The sequence below is a fragment of the Panthera uncia genome, chromosome F1 (assembly GCF_023721935.1).
Source record: "Panthera uncia isolate 11264 chromosome F1, Puncia_PCG_1.0, whole genome shotgun sequence".
In the NCBI taxonomy this organism is placed as follows: Eukaryota; Metazoa; Chordata; class Mammalia; order Carnivora; family Felidae; genus Panthera; species Panthera uncia.
The window spans coordinates 66,201,580-66,219,613 of NC_064813.1; the positions used below are offsets into that span (position 1 = coordinate 66,201,580).

Consider the following 18,034-nt stretch of genomic DNA (forward strand, 5'->3'; position numbering starts at 1 on the left):
GGGAGAGAGAGAGAATCCCAAGCAGGCTCCGTGCCATCAGCACAGAGCCCGACATGAGGCTCAAACCTGTGAACTATGATATCAGGACCTGATCTCAAGCGCCCCCAATCAATCACCCAACCAACTGAGCCACCCAGGTGCCCCAACATGATATTTTTAAGAAAGGAGAAGTGTGTGTGTGTTGTGTGTGTTTTTGGATAACTCTAGTGACAGAGCAGACAGTGTATGACAGGGCTGCAACAACAGACACTCGGCGTCCGTCAAAAGGTCATGAGGGTGTGAAGGAAAGGTTACATTTTAGATGTATGTCCGACTCAGTGGGGTTAAAGTGTCTGCATGTGAGCCACAGCACCTTATTTTGCAGTGAAAAGTTTTCTATTGATTGACCACTGAGGTAGATTCCACATAAACTCTTTGTACCCTATTCTTGCTTCTAGGATCATGAAAATGTTTTATTCATGAAGCTTATTCGTTGCAGATGCCGATAATAGGAAATTCAAATACTCGAGAATTTAAGAAGATACACATTTCTTTTCCTTTAACTTAAAAAATGTTATGAGGGGCGCCTGGGTGGCTCAGTCTGTTGAATGTCCGACTTCGGCTCAGGTCGTGATCTCACGGTTCATGAGTTCGAGCCCCGCGTCAGGCTCTGTGCTGACAGCTGGGAGCCTGGAGCCTGCTTCGGATTCTGTGTCTCCCTGTCTCTCTGCCCCTCCCCTGGTCGTGCTCAGTTTCTCTCTCTCAAAAATGAATAAACGTTAAAAAAAAAAAAAATTTTTTTTAATGTTAACAAAATACAAACTTCAAGGTTAATATGGTGTCTTCAGTTTCCTCACAGATCTAGGCTCCTTTGTTTCTGTCCCTCCATTTCAGCATTAGGCTTCCGTTTCTGTGGTTTCTTCTTGTTCCAACATAGCAGCTACAGCTCAGCCATCAGGTCTTCCTTGTAGAAAGCAGAAAAGAAGAAAGGGAGTGAAAAGTGTCCATCTTCTCTGTAAGGAAGCAGTATGGAGTGGACACGTCTTCCCACTCCTACCCAGACTTGAATCCCCAATCCCCAGTGTGATGGTCTTTGGAGGCAGGAACTTTGGGAAGTAATTAGGTCATGAGGACGTTGCCCTTTGTGAGTAGGGTCAGCGGCCTTCTAAGAAGAAACGCAGAGACATGGCCTCCTTCCACTATATGAGGAGTAGCAGGAAGGTGGCCCTGCACGCCAGGGAGAGAGTTCTCACTGGAACTCACCCCTGATCTTGGACATCCCAGCCTCCAGAAGAGTGAGAAATAAAAATGTGTTGCTGACACCCCCCCAGTCTCTGGTAATGTGTTGTAGCAGCTCAGGCTGATGAGAAAGGAGAATTGAAAACCTCATTTATAGACCCTGGCCAGAACATCATCATGGAACCACACTTCAGGCTGGGAAATCAGGGTTCATATTCCAGTTGATGATGCCTGAAAAATAACTAGCATTCAGTCACTACAAGTGAGAAAATGGAAATGTATTTTGGAAAGAGCTATTTTTTTTCCAGTTACAATTTTAAGCAGTGTTTTTGCTGAACAGAGAAAACAAATATATTTATCAAGTTTTCTGCTAAAAAAAATTAAGTTCAAGTTTTACTTTTGTTTCTATAAATGTGTTTTTTTCTGGATTAAATCCCTAAAAATGGGAGATTAATAATAAAGTCAGATTGTGAATCAAAAGATCAGTATCTTCAACCATATCTGTGTTGTAAAATGTCTCTGGTCAGACAAAAGTCTTTCACTCGGAGAATGGACTAAAATATCACCTTGTTTATGTTACAACTAGCTATTCACCTCTTAGAAATAAGTAGGTGGTGGTGGGGGCACCTGAGTGGTTCAGTCAGCTAAGCATCGGACTCTAGATTTCAGTTCAGGTCATGATCTCATAGTCCATGAGTTCGAGCCCCGCACCAGGCCCTGTGCTGACAGTGCAGAGCCTGCTTGGGATTCTCTCTATCTCAAAATAAATGAATAAATAAGTGAAATTTTTAAAAATAAGTAGGAAGAAAATGGTTTATAGGAATATTGTATTTTTTTTTAAGTTATTTATTTTGAGAGAGAGCACACAAGCAGGAGAGGGACAGAGAGAGGGAGAGAGAGAATCCCAAGCAGGCTCTGCACTGTCAGTGCAGAGCTGGACGGGCACAGGGCTGGAGCTCACAAACCATGAGATCATGACCTGAGCCGAAACCAAGAGCTGGACACTAGCCAACCGAGCCACCCAGGCAGGCCCTATTCTGGGATATTTTGAAAACATTGATCAGATTGATACAGGTATGCATTCTTCCAAACCGTGAAGCCAGCATATTTTTATGGGCTGCCTGGTTGTTGTTGGTAGCAATTTGTGGGGTTTTTTCTTTGTTTTGTTTTTTATTAAGGAAGAATTATTTAGAGCAGTTGTAGGTTCACAACAAAATTGATACACAGTGAGAGAGAGTTTGCATACACCCCTGCTCACACAGCCTCCCCTACCGTCAACATCCTGCAGTGCAGTGCTACGTTTATTATAATCAGCTTCCACTGACACATCCTTATCGCCCAAAGTCACAGCTGACGTGAGGGTTCTCTCTTGGTGTTGTACGTTGTGTGGGTTTTCATAAATGTCTAACGACATGTGTCCACCTTTGTAATATCACACAGAATGGTTTCACTGCTGCCCAGAAAATCTTCCATTTTCTGCCAGGTTGTTTCTGGGGCCACAGAAGGGTACAAAGAAATTGCAAAGTTACTCTTGTATATAAATCATTATAGGCTTTAAAAAGTTATGAGGGGATATGGCTTCCCTCCTATGTGGAATTTAAGAAACAAAACAAACAGAGAAAACAAAAGAGTCACACCAAGAAACGGTCTCTTCACTCGAGAGAACACATAAGCCAGAAGGAGGGGGCACAGGTGGGGTGAAACAGGTGACAGGGATGAAGGGGTGCACCTGTTGTGGTGAGCGCCGGGTGATGCGTAGAGGTGCTGAATCACTCCCGTGTACACCTGAAACTCATAGTACACTGTATGCTAACTCTACTGGAATTAAAAGTTAAAAAAAATTTTAAGACGCAGGGGGTGCCTGGGTGGCTCATTCGGTTTAGCGTCTCACTCTTGGTTTCTGCTCAGGTCATGATCTCGCGGTTCATGGGTTCAAGCCCCGCGTCGGGCCCACTGCTGACAGCTCAGAGCCTGGAGCCTGCTTCGGATTCTATGTCTCCCTCTGTCCCTACCCTTCCCCAACTTTCATTCGGTCTCTCTCAAAAATAACTAAACATTTAAAAAAGAAAGAAAATGTCATTGTTACAGTTGAAAAGGATTAAAGACTGATCAGATGGTCTGGCGTGAAGAGTGTAAAGGACAGGATGAGAGTCAGTGAAGATCCCCGTGTTTTGTTTTGTATTCCTGGGTGGATAATGTCATTAGCTAAAATACCAGAAAAAAAGTCGTACAGACAGTACTCCTTGGTTTAAGAAAACCTCCATCATTAATGTTCCTTTCTATAGGTACCAAAAAATGTCTCGTAATACGGTCAACACACTGCTCATGGAGGTTAGCCTGTACATCAGTTTTCTCTGTCCTCTCTACCAGGTCACTCAAGTTGCTTGAAGCAACACAGATGTATCGTCTTACAGTTCCTGAGGTCAGAAGGTCAAGTGAATCTCTGCAGGCAAAATAAAATCAAGGTGTTGGCAAGGTTTTTCTTGCCGTATTCCTTCTGGAGGCTCTTCCTTGCCTCTCCAGCTTCTGGAGGCTACCCCGCATGTCGTGGATGGGGTTCCTTCTGTCTTCAGACCTGCAATGACAGGTTGAGTCCTCACATTTTGTCACTTCAAGCTTGGTTCTCTTTTCGCTGACTGTGCCTTTAACTTCCTCTTCCATTTATAAGGACCCTTGTGATTATATTGGGCTCACCCGGATTATCCAGAATAATATCCCTGTCTCTAAATCAACAGATTAGAAACCTTAATTCCTTCTGCATATTCCCAGTTTCTGGGGGTTACATGTGGATATGTGGGGAGAGTGAGCGTTATTGTATCTACTGTACCCTCTAGTTTATGGGGTTCACATGTCTTATTTTATATTTGTCCGCACTTTTTTTTTTTTTTTTAATTTTTTTTTTCAACGTTTTTTATTTATTTTTGGGACAGAGAGAGACAGAGCATGAACGGGGGAGGGCCAGAGAGAGAGGGAGACACAGAATCTGAAACAGGCTCCAGGCTCTGAGCAGTCAGCACAGAGCCCGAAGTGGGGCTCGAACTCACAGACCGCGAGATCGTGACCTGAGCCGAAGTCGGACGCTTAACCGACTGAGCCACCCAGGCGCCCCTATTGTTATTTTTTTTTAACATTTAGTTTTGAAAAAGAAAGACAGAAAGACAGTGTGAATGGGAGAGGGCCAGAGAGGGAGACCCAGAATCCCAAGCATGCTTTGCGCTGACGCGGGGCTCAAACTCAAAAACCGTGAGATCATCACCTGAGCCAAGGTCAAGAGTCGGATATGCTTAACCGACTGAGCCACCCAGGCGCCCCTCAAAGTTTTCTTATATTTTTTGTTTTTTTTTTTTTTTTTTTTAATTTTTTTTTCAACGTTTTTTATTTATTTTTGGGACAGACAGAGACAGAGCATGAACGGGGGAGGGGCAGAGAGAGAGGGAGACACAGAATCGGAAACAGGCTCCAGGCTCCGAGCCATCAGCCCAGAGCCTGACGCGGGGCTCGAACTCACAGACCGCGAGATCGTGACCTGGCTGAAGTCGGACGCTTAACCGACTGCGCCACCCAGGCGCCCCTGTCCGCACTTTTTGAAGTTAGGACAATGCTGTGTTACTTTGGACTTTAGATTTTATTTTATCTAAAAGGAATTTAACGGAATATGTAATATCAGGTATCTGTCAAGTACATTGGAGGTTGAATTTAAGACTTAGGGTGTGTGTGTGTGTGTGTGTATTTTTTTTAAGTTTACTTGTTTATCTTGAGAGAGAAAGTGCAAGTCGGGGGAGGGACAGAGAGAGAAGCAGAGAGAGAATCCCAAGCAGGCTCCATACTGTGAGCGCGGAGTCCAGTGTGGACTGCACTGAACCAAACCCGTGAACTGAACTGTGAGGTCACGACCAGAGCGGAAATCAAGACTTGGACGCTGAACTGACTGAGGCCCCCAGGCGTCCCCAGGCTTAGAGGATACTCTGGTGAGACAGCGGAGTGCAGAGAAACTAACAGCACCTTGAGGGGGGCCTTTGGGCTTCACTGGCATTTTGGGCAAATTACTTTTTCTCTCTAGAATCATAGAAATGAAATTTATGTATTAAATGAAGCTGTTGAACCACATAGTTTGTATATAGATGGAAATACTGAGCTAGTGAAAGGTCCAGTCACACAGATCACTTTCAGGCGAAGCAAGTTGAAAATTCAATTTATCTGATTTTTATTTTAGTCGCTAAGAAAGTGAAAGTAACCCAAGTAAAGGTGTGTTTTTTAAATTATTTTATCTTTATTGAGCTGTCATGTACATCCCACATTATATTAATTTCAGGTGTGCCATATAATGACTTAATATTTGTATATGACATGATCACAATAAGTCTAGTTAACACCTGTTAGCATACATAGTGACAAAATTTTTTTCTTGCCATGAGAACTTTTTTTTTTTTTTTTTTTAAGATTTTACTTGTCAGTAATCTCTACAGCCAGCATGGGGCTTGAACTCACAGCCCTGAGATCAAGGGTGGCACACTCCACTGACTGAGCCAGCCAGGTGCCCCTGCCATGAGAACGTTTAAGATGTATTTTCCTGTCAAGTTCCCAGTATGCACTACAGCATTATTACCTACAGTTGCCGTGCTGTATGGGACATTACGTCCCATGGCTTATTTATTTAATGACCGGAAGCTTTCACCTTTTGACTCCTTTCACCCATTTCACCCATCCCAGTCCCCTGAAATCCCCCTGCTTCTGACAACACCAACATGTTCTCTCTGTGAGCTTGGTATTTTGTTTTTTGAGTTTTGGGGGTTTTGTTGTTTTTTAGATTCCACATGTAATCGAAATCGTACGGTATTTCTCTTTCTGTGTTTGGCTTCCTTCCCTTAGCATGATGCCCTCACAGTCCATCCATGTTGTTGCAGATTTCAAGATGTCATTCATTTTTATGGCTGAATAATGTTCCGTTCTGTTTGTATAGCACATCTCCATCCATTCGTCTGCCGGCAGACATGAAGGTTGTTTTCATATCTCGTAAACAATGCTGCAGGGAGCATGGGGTTGCAAGTGTCTTGTCCAGGTGATGTTTTCGGTTTCTTTGGATACATACTCAGAGGTGGAGTTGCAGGATCTTAGGGTATGTCTATTTTTAATTTTGAGAGGCACCTTCATGCTGTTTTCCACAGTGGCCATACCAACTTACATTGCCACCCATAGTGCGTGTGGGCTCCCTTTTCTCCTCATCCCTATTAGTAAGTAATAGACACTTACTATTTCTTATCTTTTTGGTAACAATCATTCTGACAGGTGTGAAGTGTTGTTGTGGTTTTCTGTGTCCATCTCCCTGATGGCTGGTGAGATTGAGCATCTTTTCATGTACCTGTCAGCCTTCTGTGTATGTGTCATTGGGAAAATGCCTATTCAGTTCAGATCCTGTGCCCATTGTTTAATCAGATTGTTCTTTTACTACTGAGTTGTAGGAGTTCTTTATATTTTTTGAATATTAACCTATTAACGGATGCATGATTTACCAATATTTTCTTTCATTCAGTAGGTTGCCTTTTCATTTGGTTGACGATTTTCTTTGTTGTACAGAAGACCTTTAGTTGGATGCAGTCCCTCCGTTCATTTTTGCTTTTTTCGCCTTTGCTTTTGGCATCAAACCCAAAAATTCGTTGCAAGGCTGATGTCCCAAGTAAAGTGTTAAAAACAAAATTAACTTCATATTTTAGGGGTTTTTTTAAGTTGATTTATTTTGAGAGAGTGAGAGAGAACATGCCCGTGCAGGCAGGGGAGAGGCAGAGAGAGGGGGAGAGAGAATACCAAGCAGGCTCTGTGCAGTCATCGCAGGGCCCAACTCGCAGTTCGATCCCACGAACCCTTGATAATCACGACCTGAGAGAGTTGGTCGTTTAACTGAGCCCCCTGGCCCCCCGCCCCCGCCCCCGGCTCCCTTGTGTTTTAATGTTTTCAGTTAATGAACTGATTGCACTTAAATATACGTGACATAAAATTAACCATTTTAATAACTTTAAGTGCACCGTTCGGTAGCATCAAACACATTACCTTGTGCGACCGTCACCACTGTCCACCTCCAGCACTTGCTCATTTTCCCAAACTGAGTGTTTTCTCTCTGAAGTGTGAATTCTAGCGGCTCCTCCCCCGCTACCCAAGTGAAGTGACTCGTGTAAGGTGAGTAGCGCACGGTAGACACGCAGTGAACCTGGGCTGTGTCTGCCGCGTCTCGCGTCCCCAGGACTTGTTTCCTGTCCTCTTTCTTCTGCTCAGCAGTTTTATCGAGATGTAGGGGTGCCTGGGGGGCTCAGTCAGTTGAGTGTCCAGCTTCAGCTCAGGTCATGACCTCACAGTTCATGAGTTCGAGCTCCACGTTGAGTTCTGTGCTGACAGCCCGGAGCCTGGAGCCTGTTTCACATTCTGTGTCTCCTTCTCTCTCTGCCCCTGTCCCACTTGTGCTCTGTCCCTCTCTCCCTCAAAAACAAACAAACATAAAAAAAAAAAAAACCCTAATAAAAAAATTGAGGTGTAATTCATATACCATATACTTTAGAAGTCAACAGTTTTGGGTATATTACATTAATTGTACATGCAAGTGTAAATACTTACATAGTATCTGAATTTTATTTTCATTTGTATGATTTATATTTTATTATTAGAATAAAATTAATTTTTATTGTGGTAAAGTACGTATGGCAGAATTTACCATTTTCCTCATTTTTAAGTGTACGATTCAGCATCACTAATCGCATTCACAGTGTTGTGTAGTCATTACCACTGTCTGTTTCCAAGATGTTTCCTTGCTCCAAAGAGAAACTCTGTAACCATGAAGCAATAACTCCCCACACACACCCCAGCCTCCAGTCGTGTCTGATGTGCTTTCAGTTTCTATGAATTTGCCTACACTTGCTACCCCATGAAAGTGGAATCGTGTGACATTTGTGCTTCTTTTGGTCTGGATTATTGAATTTAGCATAATGCCTTCACTGTTCATTTATGTTTTAGCATGTGGCAGAATGTCGGTCCTTTTTATGGCCACATAATGTCCCATTGTGTAGGGTATGCCACGTTGTGTTTCCTTGCTCATCTATGGATGAACGTTTGGGTTGTTTCTGCCTTCTGGCTGTCGTGAATAATTCCCTGTGAACACTGGCATACGTTTATGTGGTCAGGTCCCTGCTTTTGATCCTAAGCCTATACGTTATCCATGGGACTAGAAGAAGCTGTGTTTAAGCTTTTTGACGAACCACCAAACTTTTCCGTAATGGCTGTGCCACTGACTGTTCGTCATGAAGTTATTGACTTGAGATCTTTCTTTTATTTGAATGTTTGTGTTTTTACCTATAAATTTCCTTCTAAGTACTGTTTTTACTGCATCAGATAAGTTTGGGGTTTTTTTGTGTTTGCATTCTCATTCATTTGAAGATAGTTTCCACTTTCCCTTGTGATTTCTTATTTGAGCTGTCGGTTAAGAGTATGTTGTTTGATTTCCACACATTTGTGGTTCTTCCAGTTTTCCTGATCAGAAAAAAATATTCAGTATGACTTCAGTCTTTTAAAATCTATTAAGACGTATTTTGTAGCCTGACATATGACCCTTCCTGTAGAGTCTTCTGTGCGCAGTTGAGAAAACCCTATAATCTTCTGTTGTTGGGTGGAGTGTTCCTTATATTTCTGTGAGATCTATTTGGTTTATAATGTTCAAATCCACACTGACCTGTGTGGTTGTTCTAACCATTATTGAAATTGGTTGAAGTCTCCAACTGTTCCTATACGGCTGTTTCTCCCTTCATTCTTATGAATGTTTCCTTCACATATTTTGGGTCCTTTGATGTTTGGTGAATATATGTTTCCAGTGATTATGGCTTCTATGTGAATAGACTCTTGTCAGTATTTCATGTTCTTCTGTGTCTCTCATAAGAGCTTTGACTTGAAGTCTCTTTTGTCTGATATTGGGGTTGTCATTCTGCTCTCTCTTGGTTACTGTTTACATGGAATATCTTATCTTTTTTCCATCCTTTTACTTTCAGCCTATTTATGTCCTTGGATCTAAGGGGAGTCTCTTGGAGACAGTACATCGTTGAGTCATGTTTTGTATCCATTTTGTTTCTCTCTGCCTTTTGTTTGGAGAGTTTCATCCACTTACGTTTAAAATAATTGCCAATAAGGAAGGGCTTATACTTCCCGTTGTGTTGTTTCCATGTCTCACGGCTTTTTATCCCTCATGCCCTCCATTACTGTCTTCTTTTGTGCTTCGTTGATCTTTTTGTAGTGACATGTTTTGATTCCCTTCATCCCCTTTTGGGTGAATTCTATAGCTATTTTCTCTGTTGTTACCATGGAGATTACATATAACTTCCCAAAGATGTAACTGTGTAATTTGAGTTGATGCCAAGTTAATTTCAATTACATACAAAAACTTTACTTTTTCTTTTTTTTGGAAATAAGCTCTACTCCCACTGTGGGTCTTGAACTCATGACCCTGAGGTCATGAGTTGGAAGCTCCACCAACTGAGCCAGCCAGACCCCTTTTATGTTATTGGTGTTACATATTACATCTTTTTTTTAAATTTTATTTTCTTTAATTTACATCCAAATTAGTTAGCATATAGTGCAACAGTGATTTCAGGAGGGGTGCCTGGGTGGCTCAGTCGGTTGAGTGTCCGACTTCGGCTCAGATCATGATCTCACGGTCTGTGAGTGCAAGCCCCGCGTCAGGCTCTATGCTGACAGCTCAGAGCCTGGAGCCTGCTTCAGAGTCTGTGTCTCTGCCCCTCCCCCACTCATGCTTGCTCTCGCTCCCTCTCTCTCTCTCTCTCTCTCTCTCTCTCAAAAATAAATAAACATTTTTAAAAAATTTTAATAAAAACGATTTCAGGAGTAGATTCCTTAGTGCCCCTTACTAAGCCCATTTAGCCCTCCCCCCTCCCACAACCCCTCCCGTAACCCTCAGTTTGTTCTCCATATTTATGAGTCTCTTCTGTTTTGTCCCCCTTCCTGTTTTTATATTATTTTTGCTTCCTTTCCCTTACGTTCATCTGTTCTGTGTCTTAAAGTCCTCATATGAGTGAAGTCATATGATTTTTGTCTTTCTCTTATTTCGCTTAGCATAACACCCTCTGGTTCCATCCACATAGCTGCAGATGGCAGATTTCATTCTTTTTGATTGCCGAGTAATACTCCCTTGTATATATAGACCACATCTTCTTTATCCACTCATCCATCGAGGGACATTTGGGCCCTTTCCATCCTTTGGCTGTTGTCGACAGTGCTGCTGTAAACGTGGGGGTGCACGTGTCCCTTCGAAACAGCCCACCTGTATCCCGTGGAGAAATGCCTAGTAGTGCAGTTGCTGGGTCGTAGGGTAGTTCTAGTTTTAGTTTTTTGAGGAACCTCCATCCTGTTTTCCAGGGTGGCTGCACCAACTTGCATTCCCAACATATTACATCTTCATTGGTGCGCGTGGGTGGCTCAGTCAGTTGGGCGTCCAGCTTCAGTTCAGGTTATGATCTCGCGGTCTGTGAGATCTCGCGGTCTTTGGGCCTCACATCAGGCTCTGTGCTGACAGCTCAGAGCCTAGAGCCTGCTTTGGATTCTGTGTCTCCCTCTCTCTCTGCCTCCCTCCGCTCACGTTCTCTCTCTCTCTCCCTCCCTCCCTCCCTCTCTCTCTCTCTCTCTCTCTCAAAAAATAAACATTTAAGGGGCGCCTGGGTGGCTCAGTCGGTTGGGCAGCCGACTACAGCTCAGGTCATGATCTGGCGGTCTGTGAGTTCGAGCCCCATGTCAGGCTCTGTCCTGAGAACCCAGAGCCTGGAGCTTGCTTCCAATTATCTCCCTTTCTCTCTGCCCCTTCCCTGCTTGCTCTGTCTCTCTGTCTCTCTCTCTCTCAAAATAAATAAATAAATAATAAAATTTTAAAGAAATAAACATTTTAAAAAATTACATCTTTATTCATTGTGTGCCTCCAAACATACATTTATAAGTACTTTTTATGCACTTGTCTTCTGAATCCAGTCTCTTTTCTCTGTAGTCTTTCATCATGATTAAGGTTTAACAGACCTTTGCCTCTTTCTTTCCCAGCAGTAAAGAATAAAAATCATTTTTTAAAAGGTTTATTTATTTATTTTGAGAGAGGGAGAGAGAGCGTGCATGAGAAGCGGGGAGGGGCGGAGGGAGAGAGAGAATCCCAGGCAGGCTCTGCACTGTCAGCGCAGAGCCTGACTTGGGGCTCGGTCCCACATACTGTGAGATCATGACCTGAGCCGAAACCAAGAGTTGCATGTTCAATCAACCAAGTCACCCAGGCGCTCGAAAAAATCATTTTTTCTTAATAATAAATGGTACTTGTTCCCAACAGCCACATCCAGAAGTTCCTGGTTTTTATAAAAGAAGTAAAGAAGATTGCATTAACAGAGATGATTACAGAACTTTCCACATGTGGTTTGGCTTCTAATGTGGAGGAGAGCCGTCAGGCCATCGCTGCATATATTTGCGGGAGTTATAAATCATGATTTTTTTAAAGCCGTTTTCCACTTAGGAACAGAGATGGGTTAGGAGCAAGTCTGTAATTACACTGACATTCTGTTCTATTTTTTGTAGAAGCTCCACTCCATTTTCATGGCTGGGAAACATGCGTGCAGTAGGCAGCAGCGGTGTTTCTCTAGCTCCCTCTAGTGGTCAGAAAGTGAGTTCACTAACACTTGTTTTTGACTTGACTGTCTTAATAGAGGCCTGGTGGGCTTAACGCATAACGAGATTTAGTTAGTTAGTTCGTTTTGCATAATAAGATTTAGTATACTTGAATACATAACAAGGTCCAAGATACTTTTAAAAATGATATTCTGTGCATACAATGGAATATTATTTAGCCTTAAAAAGGAAGAAAATTTGGACACCTACAGTGTGGATGAACCTTGAAAACGTGATGCTAAGTGAAGTAACCCAGCCACAAAAAGACAAACACCGTTTGATTGCACGCCTCTGTAGTCAGATTCTTAAAGACAGAAGAGAATGGTGGGTGCCAGGGGCTGGTAGCAGTGAGCGTGTGCTGGGTACAGACTTCTAGTTTTGCGAGATGATGAAATGTGTCATCTAGATGGATGACAGTGAGCTTCTACAACAATCTGCACAATGAACTGCATACCTAAAAATTACTTAAATGGGTAAATTTTGTGTCATATGTTTTACCACAATTTTTTTAATAACTACTTTTTTTTAATGTTTATTTCAACTTTGCAGGAAGAGTCATTATCTTAATTTGTGAAATATCCCTCTAATCTGTTATTTAGACTGGAAAGTGACACAGCCTAACTCAGAAGCCATGCTTTTTTAGATTGGAATTGATGGAAGTAATATTCTTATATCCTCCTAGAGGGAATTTCCGAGTGGGACGTGGTAAAACATGAAGGAACTTATCAAGAGCCTGTGAAATACCTCTTTATATCCTAGCTGAGTTTTTAACCAGTGCTTAACTATCCCCAAAAGGGAAAACAAAATAGTCATTAAAAAAGAAGAGTTTAGTCCATAAATTTTAGAAAGCCAATTTCATGAAAACTTATTCCATGCTGTAAAGTTGGCCGAACTTTGTTCTAGACACTTCACAGAACAGCACTGCAGCAGGGACACGACATTTCTCCTCAAGAAGATTTAGTTATTAGAAAATAAAGAAGACTGAATTTCAAAGTGTTAGGATCCTTAGATACAATGCTATCTGTTGTTTTCCCAAGATTAATATAAGGACGAACTGAGGATCTATTTAAAGATGAAAATTGCTGGGGCACCTGGGTGGCTCAGTTGGTTAAGCGTCCGACTTCGGTTCAGGTCATGATCTCGCGGTCTGTGAGTTCGAGCCCCACGTCGGGCTCTGTGCTGACAGCTTAGAGCCTGGAGCCTGTTTCAGATTCTGTGTCTCCCTCTCTCTCTGACCCTCCCCCGTTCATGCTCTGTCTCTCTCTGTCTCAAAAATAAATAAACGTTAAAAAAAATTTTTTTTTTAAAAAGAGGAAAATTGCTAAAATAAATAGATTGAGAGATTGATTGATTGATTTCTTCACCCTCCCTCACAAAGTTATGTATCTCAAACTATGTTATAAGAATTCAAGGAATAGATAGGAAAATATAATTTTGTGATGAGAATTAACGTGTCAAAGTATAGAAATTATGAATGATATCATCATCACTGCTGTCGTAATAGTAACATTGTAACTAGGATTTTGGGAAGTGAAATACTGCTAATACTTTCTTCAATACTTTTTCATACATTTGTAGTCATATTTTTCCAGAAGAACAGAATATTCGCATTTTCCAACTTGAATGTATCTTAGAAAGGATCTAATCCACCTCCCTAAGACCTAGAGAAGTAAATCTTGTATGCAGTGACACTACCTTCCCTAGTCTGCTTTTCCCCCCATAATGGTTAATTTTGAAAATATTCAATCCTATGGTAAATGATCACCTGTACACCCTAACTCAAATTTATCAATATTTGGCAACATTTGCTTTATCTTTCTCTGCGTACAAACACACATACCCTACACTTTTGGGGGGATATGGGGTCTGGTGAACGTTTTGAAAGTGAGTTGCAGTCATTCACCTTTAAACATTTCAGTAATTACCATCTAAGAACGAGGATAATCTCCTGTCTGATTGCGATGCTGTTGTGGTGCCCAGGAAAATAGGCGGTGTTTTTAATAAAATCATGTAATATACAGCCCATATTTGTATCTTTCCCTCTTGTCCTAAGATTGTCTTTTTTATCAGTTTATTGTGTTTTCTATTAATCTAGGATACAAACAGACATCATGTGTTACATGGGATTGTTATCTTTGCCTAATATTTTAATGTAGAATATTCCCCATCTCTTGTTTTTTATGAGATTGATACTTTTTTCAGAACTCAAACTTGTTGTCTTGCATTCTGTATTTTTCTGATTATTTCTTCATGGTTGGGCTTAGGTTAAATAATGCTGGTAGGAACATTCCACGTGTGGTGTCTCCTAATTGACACTGCTCGTATTGCCCCCCATTTACTGTCCCCGTGATGCCACGTGCCCACTTGGTCTTGGTGGCATCCACCAAATCTCTCCAGTGGAAAGATGGTTGTTCCTGTTACAGTCAGCAAACACATCAGGGGGTGACATTTGAGGCGGTGGCCCATCTTCTAGCACCCTTTTCTCTAATATCTTGGGATCCTTGCCTAAACTAGTGATGAATTATTAGTTGTGAACTGGCAATTTTCTCCTTCTGTCATTTCTTCAACATTTATTAGATGATCCTTTCCTATGAAGACAGGCTTTCATTTTTCTTCCCCTTTCACTCTCTTACTTCTCTTTTCTTTTGAATATCATCTGGATTCATGCATTTAAAAAACAGCTAATGTGTCGTAATCCATTGTCATTATTTTGCAGACAAATGCTCACATTCCCCAGACTGTGCCGCTGGGGCACTTTAAGCTGGGCCCTGTTTTCTGCCACACGGTGGTGTATTTTATTTTCACTTGCTGTTGCTTTCCAAATTTCCCTTGCATTAGATCTGCAATCAACTCTTTCACCCAGAAACCTTTAGTTTCTTTTAATGGGGATTATTATTTAGAAATCTAAATCTGGGTACTTGTATGCTGTTTGCTACGTGGGCATCATTGTTGTGGAGATGTCACTCCCTCTAGGCCTTTAGAAACAGGAAATGAGTAAGTGTGTATGTGCACATACCGTGTAGGGCGATTTTCTATGACTAACAAATTACCACAGTCCCAGCAGTTTCAAATACCGCCCACTTGGGGCGCCCGGGTGGCTCAGTCAGTTGAGCATCCAACTCTTGATTTCTGCTCAGGTCGTGATCTCGCCATCCATGGGGCTCTGTGCTGACAGCACGGAGTCTGCTTGGAATTCTCTCTCTGCCCCCACCCCAACATAAATAAATAAACATTAAAAGGTTTTTTAAAAAAATAAATAAAATATCACCCACTTACTAACTCACAGATCTCCCCGGAATTTCCGGAGCCCAGTCCAGGTCTCTGACCTCATCTGAGGCTCAACACTGTCTTTTCCAGCGCCTGCTCATTTTCTCATAGTTGCGGACTCACTCACTGGTGGCTTTCTTCTTGAAGGCAGCAGCCTCAGCTGCTTTAGGTCTGTGAGCTTGGGGAAAACCTAAGCCTTTGTTGAAAGAACACATTTAAAGTATGCGTTGCAGTGGCTTTCAGTATATTCAGAGTTGTACCTTCACCACCACAGTCAGTTTTAGAACATTTTCATTATCCCACAGAGATCCCACATTCTTGAGTGATCTCCCCTGATTTCCTCATCTTCCCCCCTCCACCCCCCCCCACCCCGTCTTAGGCAACCTTTCATCAATTTTGTGCCTCCGTAGATGTGCACTCTGGACACTTCATATATGGGATCATACAATATGTGGTCCTTTGTGACTGATTTACGTCACTTAGCATATTGTTTCCAAGATTCATACATGCTGTATGAATCTTGCCAAATAACATTCCATTGTTGGATGGACCACATTTTACCTACCCCTCGTTTGTTCAGCAGGTGGGTGGACGTTTGGGTTACAATAATTTGCTATCATGATTAATGCTGCTATGAGCATTTATATACATCCACAATATAGCTGTTACATAGTTTCATAGTATCTGAGTATATAGACCTGTCATAGTTCATCCAGCCAGCCTGCCAGGGAAAAGACACTTCAGTTGATTCTAATGTTTCCTACTATAGATAATGCCCAGTGAATAACCCTTGTCTGCATATTGCTTGGTATTTTGGAGGTCTAACCTCAGGATAACTTTGTAGGAGTGGAATGACTGAATTAGCGTATATGTAATTGTGTAAATATCGGCTAATTATGCTTTGATTACAGTTGTGTCTTTTTGCATTCTTTCTTAGAAATATCTGACACTGGCTGTTCTTCCACAGCCCTGATTATGCGGTCAGATTTACAAATTTTTACCAGTGTGATTAGTGTGAAATGTTGTCTCCAGGGAGACTTAATCTGCATTGTTCTCACAAGTGAGATTCTTGAGCATCTTTTCACGTATGCAAAGGTCATTATCTTTTTCTGTGAATTGTCAGTCCCATTTTTTTCTCAGCTTAGTAGTCTTTTTTAGAGAGAGAGGTCGCAAGTGAGCTGAGACAGAGAGAATCTCAGGACGGGCCAAGGGGGAGAGAGAGAGAGAGAGAGAGAGAGAGAGAGAGAGGGGGAGGGAGGGGGGGAGGGAGGGAAAGAGAGAAAAGTGGGGCTCACCCAAAGCAGAGCTCATGTTTTTACATCATGACCTGAGCCGAAGTCACATGCTGAACGGCTGAGCCCCACCAGGCCCCCTCAGCTGACTAGTGTTTTCTTCTTCCCCTGGGTTTTCTTTTTTTTTTTTTTTTTTTATTTTTGGGACAGAGAGAGACAGAGCATGAACGGGGGAGGGGTAGAGAGAGAGGGAGACACAGAATCGGAAACAGGCTCCAGGCTCCGAGCCATCAGCCCAGAGCCTGACGCGGGGCTCGAACTCACGGACCGCGAGATCGTGACCTGGCTGAAGTCGGACGCTTAACCGACTGCGCCACCCAGGCGCCCCTTCCCCTGGGTTTTCTAACGTGCCTATAGAAATCCTTCTATATTATGGAAATCTGCCCTCGTGATATAAATTACAAATGTGTTTTGTCGGTTTGTCATCTGTCTTTTTTGTGCTTGGTGACCACCTGCCTGTGGTCAGTCCAGTAGCCCACTCTGCTGGACACTGTAGCTTTGCAGGGAATTTTAAATCCGGAAATATGATGCCTCTAACTTTGGCTCTTCCGGGTTCTTCCAACATTCTCTGGCTGCTTCTGGGTTCCTTGATATTTCCGTGTATGATTTTCAGGATCAGCTTGTTGATTTCTACAAAAAAAAGCCATCGAGGTTTTTAAAAAAAAATCTGTAGATCAATTTGGGGAGCTTTACGCTGTAACAAAATTAAGTATTCTTCACATGGGATTTTTTCTAGCTCTTTAATCTTTTGAAATTTCTTTTAACATTGTTTTTTTAATTTTCAGGGCATAAGTTCTACACTTGTTTCGCTAAACATATTCCTAAGCATTTTATTCTTTTGAAGCTTGTAAATGGAATTTTTTTAATTTCATTTTTGGATGTTTATTGCTAGTGTATAGAAATGCAGTTGAGTTTTGTATATTGATCTTGTGTCTTGCAACCATACTAAGCTCAACCATTAGTTCTTTTTTTTTTTTTTTTTTTCTAATGTTTATTTATTTTTGAGAGAGAGAAAGAGACAGTGCGAGCATGGGAGGGGCGGAGAGAGAGGGAGACGCAGAATCCGAAGCAGGCTCCAGGCTCTGAGCTGTCAGCACAGAGCCCGATGCGGGGCTCAAACTCACAAACTGGGAGATCGTGACCCGAGCCGAAGTCGGATGCTTCCGACTTCGGCTCGGGTCACGATCTCCCAGTTTGTGAGTTTGAGCTCAGTGTTGGGCTCTGTGTCGACAGCTCGGAGCCTGGATCCTGCTTCAGATTCTGTGTCTCCCCCTCTCTCTGCCCCTCCCCCGCACAGTCTCTGTCTATCTCTCTCTCTCTCAAAAATAAACAAACTGATGAAAATTACCTATTTCACAGACCTGTTAAGGATTAAATAGTTGACCTGTGTGAAGTATTCAGTAAATTTCTTTAATATCTTACTTACTCCATTGTCACTAATTGTGACCTCAGATGAAGTTAACTCCTCTAAGACTCTTGATTCCTCTTGCATACATTAATATGACCTCATTGGGATTGTTATTTCTCTACTTAGATTTCTTTTAATATACAATTATTTCCTACTTAATAACATC

General features: G+C 42.1%; 2 protein-coding genes across 7 annotated transcripts in view; one reads left to right on the forward strand and one right to left on the reverse strand.

The window, feature by feature from the left end:
* Positions 1–18,034, reverse strand: part of DAP3 (death associated protein 3) — a 320,245-nt gene that overhangs the window by 134,168 nt on the left and 168,043 nt on the right. The gene's annotated exons all lie outside the window — the stretch shown is intronic.
* The window catches only part of ASH1L (ASH1 like histone lysine methyltransferase), a 192,900-nt gene that overhangs the window by 101,670 nt on the left and 73,196 nt on the right, over positions 1–18,034 (forward strand). The window lies entirely within an intron of this gene.